At 39.2% G+C, this 15,024-nt stretch overlaps 1 long non-coding RNA gene across 1 annotated transcript; it reads left to right on the forward strand.

Annotated features, from left to right (window-relative positions):
* Nucleotides 1-1,719: 1,719 nt before the first annotated feature.
* LOC134739424 (uncharacterized) lies at nt 1,720-9,819 on the forward strand. The gene is made up of 2 exons (XR_010126064.1): nt 1,720-2,056; nt 3,631-9,819. It is a non-coding gene; the product is annotated as an uncharacterized LOC134739424 (long non-coding RNA).
* Nucleotides 9,820-15,024: the final 5,205 nt, after the last annotated feature.

Genomic DNA, 15,024 nt, shown 5'->3' on the forward strand with positions numbered 1-15,024 from the left:
GACTGGACACCAGCGCCTTTGCTTGTTGCCTTTGGGCTCTTCTTCTAAGGCCAACAGTGACCTGAAATTATTGACTAACTTTTCCAATCAAGTGGACAAAATGGTACCAAGGTTGCCAACATCAGACAAATTCACTTGAGGGCCTTATCTATGTACTTTGAAAGACAAAACTGCTTTCGTAAAGGATACTGTATTTCAGAAAAAAATCATATTAACAACTAATAACACTGTAAAATGCTGATGTGTTGAATGCTACTTTAGAAAAACATGTTCAAATCTAGGGAAAAAATTTGATTCAAAACTACATATCAATTATCTAGCTAGCTAGCTAGCTACCTAGAGACATGCTTTCATTCTATTGCTCAGGATGGGAAGCAGTGGGATTACCATAGCTCACTGCAGCCTTGAGCTCCTGGCCTCAAGTGATCCTCCTGCCTCAGCCTCCTAACTAGCTAGGGTCACAGGTGGACACAGTTACGCCTGGGTTTTTGTTTGTTTTGTAGAGACAGGGTTTCACTATATTGCCCAGGCTGGTGTCAAACTGGAGTCTCGCTGTGTCGCCCAGGCTGGGGTGCAGTGGTGTGATCTCAGCCCAATGCAACCTCCGCCTCCCGGGTTCAAGTAATTCTCCTTTATCAGCCTCCCAAGTAGCTGGGACTACAGGCATGCGCCACCACGCCTGGCTAATTTTTGTATTTTTTGTAGAGACTGGGGTTCACCATGGCCAGGCTGGTCTCCAACTCCTGACCTCAGGTGATCCACCCGCCTCGGCCTCCCAAAGTGTTGGGATTACAAGCGTCAGCCACTGAGCCTGGCGGAGCACTTTCTTCTGTTATTAAGTAGCCTAACCCAGGTGGGGCGTGGTCCCTCACGCCTGTAATCCCGACAACTCTGATGGCCAAGGTGAGAAGATCGCTTCAACTCAGGAGTTCGAAACTGGCCGAGGCAACATAGCGAGGCCCCCCCCCCCATCTCTAGAAAAATACAAAAATTAGGCCAGGTGCGCACCACGCCTGGCTAATTTTTGTATCTTTTGTAGAGACAGGGTTTCGTCATGTTGCCCAGGCTGGTCTCGAACCCCTGAGCCCAAGCCATCCATCCTCCCGCCTCGGCCTCCCAAAGTGCTGGGATTACAGTAGGGCCCAGCCAGCCTCATGTTTTATTTAGCAGTCCCTCCCTGTTGCACACTTGGATAGTTTCTTAATTTTTTTAGACAGGGTTTACCTCAATCTCGCAGGCTGGAATGCTATGGTTGGATCATAGCTCACTGGAGCCTTGAACCTTTGGGCTCAAGTAGCTGGGGGGCTGAGGTAGGACTACAGAGATGGGGTTGCACCATGTTGCTAGGCTGCTCTTCGCCTGAAGGGTCCTCCCGCCTCGGCGGCGCCAGACATAGTTTTCTATTTTTGACTAACATAAACACTGTGCTGGGTCTGAATTTTTCAGCTACCCTTCTTCAGCCGGCAACACACAGACCTGGCGGGGAGGTCGCTGTTACCAGCCCCCACTCTGAGGAGAAGACTGCCCAGCTCCAGGCACTGTAGCGCCCCAGTGAGGTAGCCGAACACCCGGCGCCTGTGACGTCGCCGAACGCCCACCTCTACGGTGTTGGCGAAGACGCGCCCTTGTGACGTCACGGAAGGCGCGCCCTTGTGACGTCACGGAAGGCGCGCCCTTGTGACGTCTCAGGGGACCGCCACTCACGCGGAGCCAATCGGAACTCGCGGCGGGGCTGCTGGGTCTTCCAGGAGCGTGCATGAGCGGACGCTGGCTACGGGTGGCCGGTCGGGATGTAAACGGCTGCTGAGCTGGCAGTTCTGTGTCCCGAGGCTTCGGCCGGCCGCAGCCGCACATACGCTGCGAGGAGGAGCTTTACGACTTCCCGGTCTTCGGGGCTGGGCGCAGCAAGGGCCAGACTCTGCCCTAGCAGGCGCTGCGCGCCAACCGGCGGGCACCTGTCGCAGAAGGTGCAACCGATCGCACTGTCGCGCAGAAGCTCCTCAATGGCCAGCTCCAGCTGCAGCCCCAGCCGCCCACTCGCCTCTCCTGAGCCTGGGTACGTGCGTCCCACAACACCTCCCCCAGCCAGGGCCCGGGGACCCCCGGGAGCGTCCCCGGCTACCTGGCGCCGCTCATCCTGGGCAGGGTTGGCCCCCTCTGAGGCTGCCGGGCATGAGGGAGCTGCACCGCTGAGCTTGACCTCTGACGGCCTTTTGTAATAGCATTAAGTCTTTGAAACTTTGTGGTGAGGTAGAAGGGGCTAGGAAACGAAGAAAACATCTTTTTAAAAATATAAGCGATCGGCTGGGTGAGGTAGCCCACGCCTGTAATCCCAGCACTTTGGGAGGTCGAGGCGGGTGGATCATGAGGTCAGGAGTTCAAGACCAGCCTGGCCAGCATGGTTTCACTGAAACCCTATCTGTACTAAAAACACAAAAATTAGTCGGGCGTGGTGGCAGGTGCCTGTAATCCCAGCTACTCGGGAGGCTGAGGCAGAGAATTGTTTGAACCCGGGATGTGGAGGTTGCAGTGAGCAGAGATCGCGCCACTGCACTCCAGCCTGGGCAACAGACCAAGACTCTGTCTAAACAAACAAATATATGTGTGTATATATGCGATCGAGCCCGGGAGGTTGAGATTACAGTGAGCTGAGATTATATAAGCGATCAAGCACGGGAGGTTGAGGTTACAGTGAGCTGAGATTGCACCGTTGCACTCCAGCCCGTGTAACAGAGGGAGACTCTGTCTCTAAAAAATTATATGCAAGTGAGAGCTTTTCTTCCAGCCTTCATGCTCAGACTGAAGAAAGTAATTAGGCCAGGCCCTGTGGCTCACGCCTGTAATCCCAGCATTTTGGGAGGCGGAGGCGGAAGTGGAAGCGAGTGGATCGCTTGAGATCAGGAGTTCCGGACTAGTTTGGGCAACATGGTGAAACCCTGTCTCTACAAAAATACAAAAAATTAGCTGGGCATGGTGGCACGCACTTGTAGTCTCTGCTACTTGCTGGGCTGAGGCAGGAGGATCGCTCAGCTGCAGCCTCGACCTCCTGGGGCAATCCATTTCAGCCTTCCAAAGTGCTGAGATTACAGGAATGAGCCATCGTGCCTGGCTTTACACTATGTTTTAATACTTTTTTTTGAAAATGGCAACTTTTACAGGCAATTCACTTCCTTCAAACTAATGATAAGGAAGTGATGCTGTTCTGTTCTGTTTTGTTTTTTGTTTTTGTGGTTTTTTTTTTTTTCTTTTTTGAGATGGGGTCTTGCCCAAGTTGGAGTGAGGTGGTGCAAACAAGGCTCACTGCAGCCTTGACCTTCGGGCTCAAGGAATCCTTCCCCGTCAGCCTCCCCGGTAGCTAGGACTACAGGTGCATGCTACCACGCTTGGCTAATTCTTTTTTTGAAATGGAGTCTCACTCTGTCTCCCAGGCTGGAGTGCAGTGGTGCAATCTCGGCTCACTGCAGGCTGGTCTCAACCTCTGACTCGGATGGTCCACCCACTTCTGCATCCCAAAGTGCTGGGATTACAAGTGTGACCCACTGCGCCTGGCGATATTGCTCATTTTAGATACTAGAACTTTTTAATTTATTATTTTTTTTTTTCTGAGATGGAGTCTTACTTTGTCTCCAGGCTGGAGTGCAGTGGTGTAATCTCGGCTCACTGCAACCTCCGCCTCCTGAGTTCAAGCGATTCTTCTGCCTCAGCCTGCCAGAGTTGCTGGGACTACAGGTGTGCACCACCACACCCAGGAGTTCAAGGCTGCAGTGAGCCATGATCGTGCCACTGCACTCCAGCCTGGGCAACACAGCGAGACCCTGACTCCACAAATAAATAAATCAACATCATATGATCTGTACCAGGGTATAGGCAGGTGCTATGATCTCCACTTTTCATCCTCAACTCTAAGTTGAGTCATACATCAACCTCTAGTAAAAAGTGGCATGCTCTCAGTCAAAGGGGTAAGCCCAAACCACGTGGAGAGAATCTTATCTCTTTTGAGAGCTAATATAAAAAGAATTCCTCCTAGGCGTAAAAATATTGTGACATCAGTTACTTAGGCTAAACATGCCTATTATGCTAAGTGAGTTATTAACAATAAATACTTTAACTTTGTGCCATGTTAATTATCATAATCTGATTTATAATTTGTTTTAACCTTAGGTTAAACAATAACCTAAGTAATAAACAATATCTTAAAACTTGAAATATATGCTTTTTTGTTAAAATAAAAAACAGTTTAATTTGTTTGAGACATTTAATTTGTTTGGCATGATTATTTCTTTTCTCATAAAATATATATTAGTGCTTAAGAATTTTAAGAGGTATAGTCTTTCCTTTTATAATGGTGGTTGTTTTTAAAATGAATCTGTTATTTCTGTTACATGAATACAGATACTCCTTGACTTACGATGGAGTTACATCGCAATAAACCCATCGTAAGTTGAAAATACTGTAAGTCAAAAATGCACTTAATACACTTACCTTACAAACATCACACCTTTGCATAGCCTATCGTAAACATCCTCAGAACACTTACATTAATATTTGGGCAAAATTATCTATCACAAAGCCTATTTTATAATAAAGTGCTGAATATCTCATGCAATTTATTAAATAGTGAACTGAAAGTAAACAACAGAATGATTGTATGGGTACTCTTAAGTATGTTTTTAAATGTGGATCACTGCATGCAGATGACATTCATACTATTGTAAAATCAAAAAAAAGTAAATTGTACCATCATAACTGAGGAAGTCTGCAGTTTATGATAATGTAAGGATTTTGGAAAACTGTTGCAAATATGTTAAAATTAATTTGTACTAATCTCTTGCACATTTGTATATTAATTGATTAAATGCTTCACCTATAGTTTTTTTCACAGAATTCATTTCATTTAAAATTTTAAGCTCAACTTTGAAAATTATAAACTGTGGGTTGAAATATTATAAATAATACTTTTTGCTTATTTTCTTTAAAAATATAAACCTATATCAAATATATACATGATATATGTGTGTTTTTATGTATAGACACTCTGAATGCAACACATATTTTTATTTTACACTACATCTTTTCTTTTATTCCACAAATCTTGTATTAATACTAAATATCAGTCGAATTCCCAAGATACTTTTTTATGTGCCTGCAAATAAGAATTATCCTACCTGATCTTTTCAAAGTAACTTTACCAATGAAATAAATTTGACTTTGTTTAAACATTTCCAATCTTGAGAGCTTCAGAAATCTCATGACAGAAGGTGTCCATCCATTTAGTATTTGGCAAGTTACAATTTCCGAGTTTCTTGTTTCCCTTCTGAGACACATCAGGCAAATGAGCTTTTTACTTGGAATTAAACAGATTGTTTTATATGTTGTGCTTCTATCGTGTTAATAAAAAGTTTCATTAGTCTGTCCCTAGTGACTAAATGTGGTAATTAATAGCAACAGTATTGGGTGGGTGACTGTGTGAGTGTGCATGTAGTATATATTTGTGGTCTTTAAAGCTATTTGTTTCAATAAAGATGACAGCATCCAAGATCCCCAAAATTTCCATTCTGAAAGTATTTTAACAATACAGTTTCTAAAACAACCTGCTAACTTTTCTGTTAATGCACCTGTTGTTCTCTGACATGAGAAATGCTGCACTCACATAAATTGAACTGAAAATGTTTAAGTTCTTCCTTAAAGTGAGAAATTAGCTTCCCCTCAAAATCATCGGCATAATAAAAATATTGTATCATGAGATGAAAGTAATTCAGCAACTAATATTCTCTAAAGAGCTAGGCCAAGATGTATTTGACACATAATGTGCTAGACATTTTGAAGAAAGTAATACAGCTCTTGACTTAACCAGAGTATAGCTAGGCACCTTCAATGCTCAACTTCACTGAAATATCACCCATCTATTAAGAAACTTGACGCATAGTGGGCAAAGTTTAATATGTTTCAGATATGGAAGGGAATCTAAAGTAGTGAGGGGACAAGTGCAAGTTATAAGACACAGAATGAATATTGTTTTGTGTCACTAAGTGAAAAGCCAAATGTACACTATGAGATTTATGACATAAGCCAAAAAGAAGAAAACATTTGCAGTCCTGAACATCAATATTTTCTTCAACTATGTGAGCCAATGAAAGAGAAACTCTGAAGAAAGATTTATACAAAATTCACAGCTTAAAAGGGGCCAATGGTAATAGTAATCTTTTAAATAACTCTATAAAACATAACAATTCAGGTGAAAGACGGGCCATGGACATAGACCACATATTCTATCTCTGTCACCAAATGAGTTAGTTTTCTACCGCAATATAGTTATCTTAGGTTATATATACACAATAATTTAGCAAAGAAGGGAGTGGCCATTAAGGGAACAAATCTATAACTAGGAAGAAATTTTCCCTGATAAAAGGTCCTGACAGTAGCTTTAAAAATACAAAACTGATGACTGCTATCACTCTGCTAACTTTCCATTATTACAGCTGTTTTGATAGATACGTAACTATCTTCAGCTATGAAGCATAAATTTTATGTCAAGCAAGGTAATGTCTGTTAGTGACAACCTAGCCATATTTCAAAAACTGTTGCTGCAGCGCAGGCAATGAAATGTTTAACTCTAGTAACTCTTTTAAGGGATATGGTCAAGGCAACTCAGTGGAGTATGTCCAAGGGGCTTGCAACTTTCATAGCAACCATCACTTGATGGCATGTTACCTCCTCATTCATGAGAAGCTGTGGACAGAGACAGAAAAATCAAGGAAACTGGAGCAAAGTAAACCTGTGTTCTCCAGACTGCTTAATAGGGGTGGTAGCCCAGCGTTTTAGTTTTGTTTTGTTTTGTTTTCAGCTTTGGCATTAATTACAGAGATAAAGAGAGGAAAACGATTACAGATACACTAGGATTCTTCATTTTAGCAGTTGTGTTTTCTGAATACAATAGGCAACGAGCCATATGTTTAAATACCGTAACCTAATGACCCCTTTGCACACTCAAACCCCTTACAGGACGGGGAGCATGCAGACTGGCAGGTACATGAGCTTAGACGAGTGCTTTGGGGCTCCAGCCCCGTGGTAGCATTTAGAGGTGAGTGCCTGTGACTCCCAAAGCCCACATGGGTGTGGCCTGTCTTACCGTGTGCTCTTTTAGCTTTGCCATCCACATACGGCTTAAGTGTTCACCAGCTCAGTGCCCTCTTGGCACCCAGGTCTTTGTCCAATATCCAGGAAGAATCATGTCACACATGAACATGAAGATTGTGAATGCAGGGGTTTTACTGAGTGGTGGAGGTGGTGCTCAGCAGGATGGATGGGGAGCTGCAAGGGGATGGAGTAGGGAAGATGATCTTCCCTAGGAATTTGGCTGTCTGGTGGCCAATCTCCTCTCTGACCACCGACAGCCAAACTCCTCTCAGCATTCAGACACTCTTTCTCTTCTTTCTGCTGCGCCGCTCTGCTGTTCTCCGGCTCTTCTGTTTGTCTCCTTCTCATCTGCTTCTAGAGCCTGGGGTCTGGGGTTTATATGAGTATAGGATGGGGGTCATGACAGGCCAAAAGGTAACTTTTGGGAACAAAAACAGGAATGTCTGTTCTCATTTAGGGCCACAGGTTTCCAGGATTGAAGGCGGGGCGTTTGCCAGGGAACTACCCTCTTCAACCCAATATTTCCCTGTCTCCTGTCCATATCAATTGCTGGGAGAATTAATTTGAATTTAATAGCTTTTCTGAAGCCTGTGAGTCCTTCTAGTGAGTCAGCCTTCATGTTGTATTGAGAATCCCTGACACCCTATGCAATTTTAATTGTTTTCTTCTACACAATTGAAAATTTTAATTACTTTTAAAGGAATGGGGTTTTACATTTATTCATTCATTAATAAATTATTATTGAGTGCCTTCTATGTATCAGTCTTATTTTAGGTTGTAGAAATACCACAAAGTATGAAATAAAATTTCTATCTTTAATATCCATTTAAAACACAGAATACAAAAGGAAACAAATTAAAATAATATTCTAATATAATTTGCATTTTACCAAATAAATAGACTTTGTGTGAAGAATTTATATTAAAGCTATTGGAGAGAACTGATCCCCCTTAAGGAATTTCTTTTTTGTATAGCAGATTATCTGAAGGTGTAATATCAGGGCTTTCTTCCCTGCTAGGAGTTTGATTTCAATTAATGCAAGTATCAGATGTAAAGAAGGGCAATAGCAAGTGATAAAGACTTACACTCAAGTGCTACTCTATTATACTTGGGGATGAATATTTCATGGTCAATTCTGGAAGGGGTTAAGTATAGAAATTGAACAGTGGTAAGTGGCTGCCTCAGGAGAAAAGGTAGCAGTAATTACCTCTGAAGGGAAGAAGATTCAATAAACAAGGATGTTGGAGAGCTTTGGAAATAAGCTTTACATATCACAAACTATCTATTAGTGGAATGTGCCTAGTAAAAAAGAATAAAAAATGTAATTTCCACAGGATTCTCTATGCAGAAACAAAACACAAAAAGGGGAAAAAAATGGCCTTTTCTTCCCACCCACTCAGGGTAATTTCTTAAGTCTTTTATGATCTGATAAGAAATGGAAAAGAAATTCAATTTGTAGTTAGAAAAGAAACTAAAAATTAATCACCTAAAGAAAAAAGTTTACAAATTTTTCATAGGTATAACTTTTTAAAGGTTCCATTGTGCTTCATTTAGAAAACTTAAATATGATTTAACAATTTGTCATTTTGGTGAAAGAACTATTTTATTTCTTTTATAGACCCATTGATTTTGTCCTCTAAATTACTGCAACTAAATGGTTTTCTTCTCAACAAATCATGATTTTTTCTTCCTTTTGTTCAAAGTTGTGAGGGCTTTTCTTTGCTATTTACATCTGTGAATTCCATTCATTTGAACAAACTGTAAAAATGTAAATGAAAATAAAGGAGTAGGTGTGGAGAATTATAAGTTTGTAGTAGAGTGGGATTTCTCAGCCTCAAATCTCTTCATACTTATTGAAATTTATTTAAAGTTTAACACTTTGGAAAAAATCAAAATTAACAAAAACATTCTTAACACCTACAAATTTCTATTTACCTCTTAATTTTACTTTCAAAAACATTTTAATCCATATATTTTATTAGAATGTATTCAATAAAGAGAAATATTTTTCTATGGTACATATTCCCAGGTCTTCTTATTTCCTATAACTAAATAAAATGAGAATGGAAAATAGTCAGTGAAGATTGAACTTCTCTTCCACTAAAAGAAGATATCAAAATATTTTATTAGAAATCACAAAGAAACTGGTGAGTTCACTGTTCCTATTTTAAGTATGAAAACTAAAAACAGGTACACAAAATAATTTATAATCTTTAATTTTCTAAGTTAACTATATTCATTTATTTCTTTGTATATTTTATGTTATTACTCACATGCATATAAACATGTTTAAGCAAAAATTTATGTAAAATATCATTGTTACCGGCTGAATTGTTCCTGTCTTGTCCCCCTCCTCAAAAACATTTCTATGTTGAACCTCCCGGTATCTCAGAATGTGACTGTATGTGGAGACAGGTGTGGGGTTGAGATAGGTAAGTAAGCAGGAAGGAGGAAGGGGCCCCAGGTTGGGACAAACAATTGTTCTGAGAGACAGCTAATCACAATCCATTGGCACAACATTCTGTTCCCAAATACCTGGTTCCCCACATAGTCTCTTCAGCACCACCTTATAAAACTTCCCTCCAGCCCCTGCCACTTTCCAGGCAGCCCCTTCTCTGCCATACTGCCCATTGCTTTTTTGCAATGTACTTTTCCTCTAATAAATCTGCCTTTCTTCCCCAACAACTGTGTTGCTAGGTTCCTTTACCAACAGCAATGCTGGCCGTGGCCATTGCACCCATGACAATAGGGTAGTTGCAGAAGTGGTTAAGTTAAAATAAGGCCCTTAGGGTGGGACCTAATCCAATATAACTGGTGTCCTTATAAGAAAAGGAAACTTGGACACACAAAGAGACACCAGAAATGTGCACACACTGAATACCATGTGAATATATAGCAAGAAGGTAGCCATCTGCTAACCAAAGACAGTGGCCTCAGGAGAAACCAGACAAATCAATCCTTTGGTCTTGGACTTTCAGTCTCCAGAACTTTGAGAAATAAATTTCTAGTGTTTTTTGTTGTTTTAGCCAAGCAATCTGTGGCATTTTCTTATGACCATCCTGGCTAACTAATACAATTATTAAACAATTAAACTTTCTATAAAAATTATGCTTAATGTTCTATTATGATGATTAAAGAATACTCTATCAAAGAGTGTTATATTTAATGTAAAAAAATAAGACATATACAAATATAAAGAACAAAAGTAAAATAAGGTACTCTCTTACTCCAAAGATCCAAGAATCTATTGTAAATTTCAATATGACAGTGGAAGCCCCAGTGTATTTGGTTCCTAAAGAAAGAGAGATTTGGGGCCCTTTGGAACATTTCATAACTGTGGGCCAAATAGGAATGTGACTAGACCATGTGAAAAATAACAATAAAGAAATCATCATATTTTAGAATCTTAGAACAGAGCTAAAGTAGTATACAAATGAAAACAGAGCATAAAATACATGTTCTACAAGAATATAAGCCTTGTATAAGAAAAATAGATTAATGGAATGTCTGATTCCAGTAAACACTCAAAAAAGAAACAGTGACATAAACTATAGGAAAGAAAATGAAAGAGGTAGTAGAACATACGGATGAATAAGATTATAGTAAAATAGCAAAACTATAAAAAGTTTTATTTTTAGAGGAAATGATTAACATGTGTAAACTGACAATTAATATGCATTGGAGGGGAAAAATTAAGAAGGTATAACTTGCTCCAGAAGAGAAAGATCACCTAAAAAGGACTGAGTGAAATTAAAAAAAAAAAATGAAAAACAAATTGCTGAAGAGGCTCATGAAACATGTTCACCGTGCATCAATTACCAACTTGTCTGAGTCCAGTGACACTGGACACCCCCCAACTCACAGAAGGAAATAGAACCAGTTTACTGGAACACAGGTCAGTAGTGCACATACAAACTAAATCACCAAGAAAAAAATATGAGAACAATTCAGAAACATTGCAAGAGGCATGAGGAGCATGCTGAATAAATCTGATTCATGTGTATTTGTGATTTAAGAGGAGAGCACAGGGACTACGGAGCAGAAGCAATCCTTGAAAAGATAATGAATAAGAATGTTCTAAAACTCTATTAAAGTCAGCAACTCACATACTGAAGAATTCTGCAAACTTCAAGCAGGGTAAATAAACAGAAAAACACATTTAGGCCCAATGTGGTAAGAATGCGTAAAATAAGTACAAAGAAAAACATCTAAAAGCCTGAGATAAAAGGCAGATTACAATGAAAAGATAAACAATCAAATGAACCATGACTTTATTACAAGAAATTATGATTTCAATGCCACTCAGTCATATATCACCAGGAACACACCTGTAGTTGAACAAATTGGGTTTATTCTTTTCAGTGAGCAAGGACAGACATCATGGGAAGTCAGCTGGCTTTTCAGTAGTGAGTATTAGGGAGGACTTTGATGGGATGATTTTGGAGACCATCCAAGGAAGCAGGCACTCACTATGCATTGGGTGCTCTTAGGAAGTAAGGACCATTCTATGACTGGTTATTTCAGTAAATCTTACCTAGGAAGAGGAGCCCTTAGAATGAAAATAGAGCTTCAATTTGCAAAGAAGAGCAGTCATATTAGCCAGGAGAGGATTGTGTTTGGTATTTTGTGGGTTGCACAGTGACTTTGGTTTTGCCCACTCTCAGACACAAAATTATAAAGTGAGCTCTTGTGTCTCACCTTCCCATGGCTGCAGAGTGGGCTTTGCTGGTGGTGGTGTGGGGTGAGAGTGTGTGCATCTAACAGGCAGACAGCATATCCTAGTTGTTTCCTTGCCAGGCCAGCCTTAAATGACACTGAGTCTAACAGTAAGTGCAGACCAGTTCCAGATGCCACCACTGCTTTTGAAAATTATAAAATAATTGAGTGTCACCTTCAAAGTGTGAAGAAACAAAAACTGGAAATCCAGTATTCCAAACTAATGAAAGTATCTTTCAAAATTAAAGAAGGCTGAAGACATTCTCAGACAGACAAAAAACTTTGGGAGCACTGTCTTCATTGGGTCTGCCCTGAAATTACTAAAAAGAACATCTGTCAGGCAGAAGAAAAATGATTCAAAATTATGAATCAAGGATAAAGAAAGAATTAAATGTAATATAAAAGATAAAGCTACAGATACATCTAAATAAATACTGACTATATTAAAATAAGAATACTAATGTCTGGTGGAGTGTTTGTGTGTGTACATATATACTTATGTATATGTGTGTGTATATATATACTTATGTATATATGTATACATGTGTATATACATGTCTTTATATATACATCTATATATGTGTATACTTAACATAATATCTAGTGTGGCAAAAGTGAAAGTAATACAATTAAAATATTCCAAGAGTCTTTTATTTTTTGGAAGGAAGAAAAAGTCCTAATTTGTTTTAGACTAAGGTAAGTTAGGATAAACTTTATGATGTCTACTAAAATAATAAAGAAATAGCAATAGTCTAATTATCACATTAATAAAATTGCAAAAGAAATGATAAATAGCTGATAAGGAGGAATAAATTCAAGAGATATATTATTCAACATGGGGACTATAGTTAATAACAATATAAAAATGAAAGTAATAGATTAATCAAAAAGAGACAAGAAAGTAGAAAAAAAGTAACATAGAAAAGTGGCCTCAGTAGAAAAAGAATAGTAAGTTGGTATTAATCATGATATTAAAAACAAATGTATCACATGCTGAAATTAAAAGGCAAAGATTTACATATATACACATATACATAAATCATTTCTGTTCGACTTTCAAAATAAGGATGTTGTAAGTAAAAAGTATATAAAAAGGTATTTATGATTAGTAACCTAAGGAAATGGGTGCCTTTATACTAAAGCAAACTAACGTCTTCTTGAAACCAAGAAGCACAGCTAGAGTTAAGGTAGGACATTTTACAATAATGAATCAATTCATTGTGGAAATATTACAATTTTATACTGCTATGTACATAACATAGCTTCGTAACCTTAAAATCTTAAAGAAATTCAAAGTAGCTAATACAAAATAGTAAGAAAAGCAGACTAAAGAAGTCAGTAAGGAAATAGAAAATTGGAATGTCATTAAGAAATGTAAGACAATAATGTCAAAAGTGAACATATGACTCCAGCACTCATGCTTGTCAACTGCACAAGGAGCACTTAGCAAACTTTTATGCTGAACAGCAGGCTATAAAGCAAAAACTTCAGTAATGTTGAGGAACTGAAATCATAATGGGTAGGTTTTCTTACCATTGTAGAATTAATCCAGAAATTAAGTACAAAACAATAACTTTTAAAATTCGAAAATGTTTAGTAATTAGCAATGCATTTAAACATAAAACATGTATCATAAAGGAGTGATTAAGTTAGGACATACATTCCACTGAGTACACGCACACAAAAAATAGATACTTAAGGATGTGAAAGTCACCAAACACATCCAAAAGAGAAATATTTATAGACATTCATGCATCTATGATCAAAGAAAAGCTGAAAATCAGTGATTCAAGCATTTTGTTCAAAGAAGAGAGATGTAATCTTAAAGAGAATAGCAGATAGATAATGAAATATAAAATATAATATGGATAATTAAATCAAAGGTGGGTCTTTTGAAAAGACTAATATATACTCTTCAAAATGCTGACAGTGTGGGCTAATAAAATGAAAAACAAATGCACAACACTCCCTCCCCTAAAGTAGTCTAGAGGCATAATTTGTCAGTACCAATAATAGAAACAGAGATATCCTTTAAAATTTATGGTCACCAAAAGAAAAATAAGAGAATGGGATAAACACATGTATGCTAAAAATAAGTGAAATGAGGCCAGGTACATGGTTCACACCTATAATCTCAACATTTTGGGAGGCCCAGGTGGGTGGAGCACTTGAGGCCAGGAGTTCGAGACCAGTCTGGCCAACATGGTGAAACCCTGACTCTACTAAAAATACAAAAATTAGCAATGCACGGTGGTGCACAACTGTAGTCTCAGCTACTAGGGAGGCTGAGGCAGGAGAATCGCTTGAACCCGGGAGGCAGAGGTTGCAGTGAGCCAAGATTGCCCCACTGCATTCCAGCCTGGGTGACAGAGTGAGACTCTATCACAAATAATAATAATAATAATAATAGTAACAATAAAATGAAATTAATCCTCATATAAAAATGAACGCAGTGACAGAAATGACAAAATGCTGCATCTTGATCAAGCTGGGATTATTCTCGAAATGCAAGAAGGATTTAGCATTCATATATCAACCAATATAATATGCCATATTCACAAAAGATAAGTAAACAATAGAATAGAAGCTAAGACAAATAGAAAACTTCTGTCGTATTTTCAATAAAGGCAGAAACAATCCATTTCATAAAATTCATAATATTATCATAACATTTCTTATCCACCTAAAGATTGAAGAAACTTCCTATTTAAGAGCTTCAGTTTTGTTTTTTTGTTTTTTTGACGGAGTCTCGCTTTGTCGCCCAGGCTGGAGTGCAGTGGCATGATCTCGGCTCACTTCAACCTCTGCTTCCCGGGTTCACGTCATTCTCCTGCCTCGGCCTCCTGTGTAGCTGGGACTATAGGCACCCGCCACCACACCCGGCTAATTTTTTGTATTTTTTAGTAGAGACAGGGTTTCACCCTGTTAGCCAGGATGGTCTGGATCTCCTGACTTCGTGATCCGCCCACCTCGGCCTCCCAAAGTGCTGGGATTACAGGCGTGAGCCACCGCACCCTGCCAGAGCTTCAGTTTTTGTTAGAGCCAAGGTGGGGTGGGGGGAAGAGGCAAAAAAAAAAAAAAAAAAAAAATCCTACGGTAAATATCAGATTAAATTAAAACAAATTAAAAACTTTCCTTGCAAGATCAGAAATAACACATTGCTGTCCACTG

The sequence above is a fragment of the Pongo pygmaeus genome, chromosome 3, assembly GCF_028885625.2.
Source record: "Pongo pygmaeus isolate AG05252 chromosome 3, NHGRI_mPonPyg2-v2.0_pri, whole genome shotgun sequence".
Taxonomy (NCBI): domain Eukaryota; kingdom Metazoa; phylum Chordata; class Mammalia; order Primates; family Hominidae; genus Pongo; species Pongo pygmaeus.